Raw genomic sequence first — 6,630 nt, 5'->3', positions numbered from 1 at the left:
CCCCCCCGGGTCCGGCGCCGTGTCAGGAGCCCCACAAGGGACCCTCCACGCCGGGGGCCTTCTAGCATCCCCGCTCCTACGGCCCCCCGGCGTGGGAGGAATCCATATGTCCGGCGGGACCCTGAGGAGGCTGCGGGGCCTCCCCCTCAGCGCAATGCAGCCGCGTCTAGGGAATCCGGACCAGGTGCTGCGGGATCCCCTCCTGTCCCCGGGAGGCAGAGGCCTGCTCAGCGTGGGAGCGGCAGCAGTGGCGGCGGCGGGGCTGCGCGGTCGGCCAGGGCGGCCCGGCGCAGGCCCTTACAGGATGAGCCCCTTTCATTGGCACACGAGGCTGCGCCTGGCGGTGCCAGGGACGGGCGCAGGCCTTGCCAGGATTCACCACCTTCGGAGGAGGAGGACGAGGTTGCTCTGGACGCCCCCCTTACACAGAGCAGGCCTCTTGGGCGGGAAGATAGGCGCGAGGCTGCGTATGTGGAGGTCAGGGACATGTGCAGGCCTTTGGCGGCGGGCGGACAGCTTTCTGCTGGTCCGGACGGCGTGGAGGACAGAGGGCTTCCCAGAGTCATTCCTAACGCGCCCAGCAGCGTCCTGGCTGGGGCGCAGCCTACGAACACCGCCAGTGACCGTACCGGGACCGTCGCGGATCCAGGAGCCGTCCGTCAGGAATCTGGATCTTTGGCTGCCGGGCTCACAGCACCCGGGCAGTTAGGTGAGACATCACTGGGAACTTTGATATCTTTATTTAATGGGGCGCCCAATGCAGATGGGAGCAATAGTGATATTATCGGGGGTTTGGGGCGCTTGCTGTGTGGTTTAGCCGGGGTTAGTCAGGATAGGGGTGGAGTGGGGGCCACCCCCTTAACAGCGTGGGGGTTGGGGACAGGAAATAGCAATATACCGCAGCCAGCGAGCACGGGTATGGCGGAGGCAGTGTCAGTGCAGACGCAGGCGGGAGGTGAGGAGGATAGGCCCAGGTTAGATGATGCGGCTAAAGGGGAAGTGTATGTCTGCTTTGAGGGTCCCTTGGGAGCGCATTTGAAGGCGGAGGTACGCGAAAAGATTTGGAAGGGGGAATATGTAGAGATCTTCTCGCTGCTCCCGTTGGAACGGTTCAATCTAGACGTGGTAAAGAAAGATGGTGTAAGGAAGGAGGATGAGGATAAATGGCGTTTTCGCCTTATCCCTAGGTCATTTAGTAATTGGCTGCAGGCCTTTGCTATTTTGGCCAGTGTTATTGGGGAGAAGAGTCCCGAATGTTGCTCCCCTTTGTTCTGTTATCTGGATGCTATCGGGGAGGCCTATAGGGTATATGGGGGATCAGGGTGGCTACGTTATGACGAGCAGTTTCGTCAAAGGAAAGCGGTCCGCCCCAATATGAGATGGGACCATAAAGACATTGCGTTGTGGATGAGGGTGACAGCGCCAGGTAGGAGTGGTCAGTCCTTTCGGACCGACTCAGGGGCGGGAGGGCAGCAAGGTACAGGGGCACCCCCAGTTGGGAGGGGTTTCTGCTTCCTTTTCAATGAGGGAAATTGTAAATTCGGCCAGAAATGTAAATTTAGGCATGAATGTTCCGTGTGTGGAGGTGCCCATGGGGCTAGCAGATGTTTTAGAGGGGGCAGACAAAGGGGAGGGGATAGTTTTGCAAAAGGGGCTGACTCCGGTACGAGTGGAAAGGATGGTGGATCATCTAAATAGATATCCGAACCGGGAGTTAGCGGACTTTTTGTGTTTAGGGTTTAGGTTTGGTTTTCATATTCCCTCTCACCCGGTACCAGTGGCGGAGAAGCGGAAGAATTTGCGCTCAGCATTGGAGTTCCCGGACATAGTGGCAGAGAAGTTAGCTAGGGAAGTTTCTCTGGGAAGGATGGATGGTCCGTTTGATACGCCACCCATACGTAATTTGCGGGTCTCCCCTTTGGGTTTAATCCCTAAGAAGGAGCCGCACAAATTTCGGCTTATCCACCATTTATCATTCCCTAAGGGAGCGTCGGTCAATGAGGGCATTGACCCGGAGCTTTGTTCCGTGGTTTATGCTTCCTTTGACGCGGCTGTGGAATGGGTAAGGAGGTTGGGTCCTGGTACCCTGTTGGCAAAATGTGACATTGAAGCGGCATTCAGATTGTTACCGGTCCACCCGGATAGTCTACATTTACTGGTTTGTTTTTGGGATGGCGGCTATTTTGTGGACAGGTGTTTGCCAATGGGCTGTTCCATATCGTGTGCATATTTTGAGCGTTTCAGTTCCTTTCTGGAGTGGGTGGTTGTTCAGGAATCAGGTTGTCGTTCGATCATTCACTACTTGGATGATTTCCTGTGTTTAGGGGCGGGAGGATCTAGAGTTTGTTCTTTGCTGTTATCAACATTGCAGTCTGTTTTTGAGTTTTTCGGAGTCCCGTTGGCGGTGGATAAGACGGTGGGGCCGACTACTGAGCTGAGTTTTCTGGGTATTGTCATTGATACGCAGCGGATGGAGTGTAGGCTGCCGGTAGAGAAGGTGTCAGATTTGAGAGCAGGAGTGGCGGCTGCATTGGGGGCTAAGAAGATTCGCCTGCGGGATCTGCAGTCATTATTGGGAAAATTGAATTTTGCTTGTAGGATCCTTCCCATGGGCCGCATTTTTAGTAGGAGGTTGGCCTCTGCGACTGGGGGTGTGGTGTCTCCGCATCATTTTATTAGGCTAGGCAGGGAGTTAAAAGGGGACTTGAAGGTTTGGGATTCTTTTTTACAACAGTTTAACGGCAGAGCATTGGTTATGGGCGGTGTGGTTGATGCCTTTGATTTTGAATTGTTTACGGATGCTGCGGGTGGAGTTGGTTTTGGGGCCTTCTGTGAGGGACAATGGTGTGCGGGTGAGTGGCCGGAGTCTTGGGTGCTGAAGGGGTGGGTTAAGAATGTGGCGTTGTTGGAACTCTTTCCCATTGTGTTGGCAGTCACGCTCTGGGGGGAGAAGTTTAGGCACAAGAAGGTTAGGTTCCATTGTGACAACCTGGGCGTGGTGCAAGCCATCAATAGCGTAACTGCTTCTTCCCCCCCAGTTGTTTGCCTGTTGCAACAGTTGGTCCTGAGGTGTTTGTCCCTGAATGCTTGGGTGTTGGCGGTGCATGTTCCTGGTTCTTCTAATGGCATAGCTGACGCACTTTCTCGTTTTCAGTGGGAGCGGTTTCGCCAGTTGGCCCTGGAGGCGAGTCGGGTCGGGATGGTGTGTCCGGAGTCATTGTGGGAGATCTTGGAGGTACCTTAGCGTTTCTGTTGCAGGCGTCATTGAGTGAGGGGACTTGGAAGATGTACGATAAGGCGTGGAGTATGTGGCAGCGGTGGTGTGCTGACCTGGAGGTCGAGGTGCTGGCCGGGGAGATTCCGTTGTTGCTTTTCATTGGCCATGCGAAGGAACAAGGTTGGTCAGTGGCAAAGATCAACGGCTGCATCGCAGGCCTGGCCTTTGGATTCAAGTTGAGGAGTGCTCCGGACGTTACTAAGTCCTTTTTGGTTCGGCAACTTCTGAAGGGGTATAGAAGGTTTCAGCGCGTCAAAGATTCCCGTCTCCCGGTGTCTTTTTCATTGTTATTGCAGCTGGGGGAGCAGGTGTCGGCAGTGTGTCATTCGGTTTGGGAGGTCAGACTGTTCAGATTAGCTTTTGCGCTTGCCTTTTTCGGGGCCTTCCGTTTGGGGGAGTTAGTGTGTGCGAGTGTGCGGAAGGAGGGGGGTCTGAGATGGGAGGATGTCAGTTTATATGACGACAGGGTGGTGATATTTCTGAGATTTTCCAAGATGGATCAGGACGGTAGAGGTCGTTTTATTTCCTTGTTTGAGGTGCCGGGATGTTTGTTGTGTCCGGTACGGTGTTTGCGGGATTTTCAAGGAGGGGCTGGTGTCGCGGCTGGCCCGCTTCTCAGGCACGAGGATGGTTCTTTTCTATCGCGATTTCAATTCATAGCAGTTTTTAAGAAATGCTTGCGTAATCTGGGAATGGACTCTGCCAAATATACGGGTCATTCCTTCAGAATTGGGGCTGCCACGGAGGCTGCTCGTTTGGGGGTGCAGGATGAGGTGATCAAACGTATTGGGAGGTGGGAGTCGGAGCGTTTTCGGCTGTATGTCCGTTTAGGGGCGGTTTAGGGCTGTGCTAACCGTCTTTGTCTTGTCTTTGCAGGTGCCGCACCGTTGTTAGTATGGATTTTGGGCCATTCCTTCGTTTTTTGGGGGGCCTTGAGGGCGGACGTCCGACAGAATGGGCGCCAGTTGGGGTTTGAGCGTGGGATGGCCGTGGTGAGATGGATCGGGCGTAGAGGTATGTTGTGGGGTAGTGTGCTTCAGGAGGTTCATCGTCACGTTAGACTGGATAGGGCCCCGGATGTCTTGGTATTACATGTTGGGGGGAATGACCTTGGGGTCCGTCCCTGCAGGGAATTGATTAGGGATATTCGTTTCGATTTCTTGCGTTTATGGTCCCTTTTTCCGTCAATGGTCACGGTATGGTCTGACATTGTGCCCAGGAAGGTCTGGAGGGAGGCGAGATCTGTGGACAAGCTCAATAAGGCCAGGATTAAACTGAACCGGGTTATTGGGCGGTTTTGTGCCAAGCATGGTGCAGTGGTGGTGCGGCACCCTGAGTTGGAAGCAGGGACTGGAGGTTTTTGGAGACAGGATGGGGTCCACCTTAATGCGGTGGGTATTGACTTGTGGTCCCTTGATTTGCAGGGAGGTGTTGAGAGGGCCCTCCGGGTGTGGCGGAACGCGCGAGCTTAAGGTTGCGGTCAAGCTGCGCGTTGTTGGCGGGGGGAGGTCATAGAAGCTGGGGCTACTGGATGGTAACGGTGAATGAGAGGGCCTCAATGGTGGGGCTGGACTCTCAGAGTTGGGGCACCTGGTTGGCTTGGTACGGCGTCCGTCAGTTGGTGTCCCCGAGCTTGTGGTACGCGGCTGGGGGCAAGATGGAATAGCCGTGGTGGTTTGTGGTCGTTTAAGGTGCAGTTAGGCGGCTTCTAGGACCTCCCTCGTCAGTTATATATTTATACAAATGTTTATGTTTTGTTCATGTTATTTATATTATTTAATAAAGAACGGCTGCTGTGGCCGATTTAATCCAAACAGTGGCTGTGTGTGGTTATTAGGGATGGTAAGTGGGGGTGGTTTAGTTAAATGGGTCAGGTAGAGGGACCCGAGCATAGCCAATAACCCTACTCAAGTGAGGCCGGACGGAGCGGTACGCTTCAGGGAAGGCCGGCATGAGGGGTTGTGGCAGCGAGGGCTAGGGGAGGCAATGGGTTAACGGGGTGACGTGCTGGGGGGGGGAGGAGCCAGGAAGAGGCGGGGAGCTGCGCGCTTAAGGAAGGGTGAGGCGAGGTAGCGCCCGCCATTTTGTCTGAGCGAGGAGCCGGCATCTCCCACCCTCCCGCCCCTAGGGTGTAGGGTTCAAGGATTCCAGTTCCGTTTGTCGCGGCAGTCGTGGCGGGGGGAGGTCATAGAAGCTGGGGCTACTGGATGGTAACGGTGAATGAGAGGGCCTCAATGGTGGGGCTGGACTCTCAGAGTTGGGGCACCTGGTTGGCTTGGTACGGCGTCCGTCAGTTGGTGTCCCCGAGCTTGTGGTAAGCGGCTGGGGGCAAGATGGAATAGCCGTGGTGGTTTGTGGTCGTTTAAGGTGCAGTTAGGCGGCTTCTAGGACCTCCCTCGTCAGTTATATATTTATACAAATGTTTATGTTTTGTTCATGTTATTTATATTATTTAATAAAGAACGGCTGCTGTGGCCGATTTAATCCAAACAGTGGCTGTGTGTGGTTATTAGGAATGGTAAGTGGGGGTGGTTTAGTTAAATGGGTCAGGTAGAGGGACCCGAGCATAGCCAATAACCCTACTCATGAACTTTATCACAATATGCTAATTTTTTTAGAAGGACCTGTATACCATAATACTTTAGTACCAGAGTGCTATAGAGTGAATTTAGGATTACCACCGGGATCCTCCAGTGACAACTGCCACTACCTGATAATAGGAGCACAATTAAACTTATTATTACTATACAAAATGCTTTCCATTGATGAACTGTACCAGAGACAATTGATTTAGTAAATGTTCAACTGGTTTACAACAAACGACTCCTCATTCTTACTACTACTCTCAACATTTGCACCTAACGGTGCTGGCATCATGAACCAGGGGCCCAGCCGCAAAAGAACCTAACACCAATTACCATCAAGGGCACCTCAACTTCCATCTGGCTGGTGTTCCCTGCAACCGAGAGTGCCCCAGAGGATTTTGTGCTGTCTTCCTATCCACTGTAAGCCAGCCCAGGGAGGCATCTGCTAACCGTGAGTAGATGAACTATTGTACCCATCGGCCCACCATAAGCCTCACGTGTTTTCCCCTGTGGTTTGGTATGCTACATTTACATAGGACCAATTTCAGGGCCTGAGATGTTTCTTCTGCCTGAGGATTCCACCAAATCCTGATTGACTTCCTTCCTTTCAGCAGATTGGTCAGGTGTGCAGCCCTCCCGGCAAAATTTGGTATAAACCGCCTACAATACCCAACAATGCCTTGAAACCCTTTCACTTGCTTTGTAGTGATAGGTCGGGGCCAATTTTAAATGGCCTCAACTTTGTTTATTTGGGGTTTGATGATCCCA

At 53.4% G+C, this 6,630-nt stretch overlaps 1 long non-coding RNA gene across 1 annotated transcript; it reads left to right on the top strand.

The window, feature by feature from the left end:
* Positions 1–4,086: 4,086 nt before the first annotated feature.
* LOC122941528 lies at positions 4,087–5,767 on the top strand. Its single transcript, XR_006390463.1, has 2 exons — positions 4,087–4,785; positions 5,462–5,767. It is a non-coding gene; the product is annotated as an uncharacterized LOC122941528 (long non-coding RNA).
* The last annotated feature ends 863 nt before the right edge of the window (positions 5,768–6,630 follow it).

Source organism: Bufo gargarizans, chromosome 6 (genome assembly GCF_014858855.1).
Source record: "Bufo gargarizans isolate SCDJY-AF-19 chromosome 6, ASM1485885v1, whole genome shotgun sequence".
Taxonomy (NCBI): Eukaryota; Metazoa; Chordata; class Amphibia; order Anura; family Bufonidae; genus Bufo; species Bufo gargarizans.
This window is presented reverse-complemented; position numbering and strand designations above follow the sequence as displayed.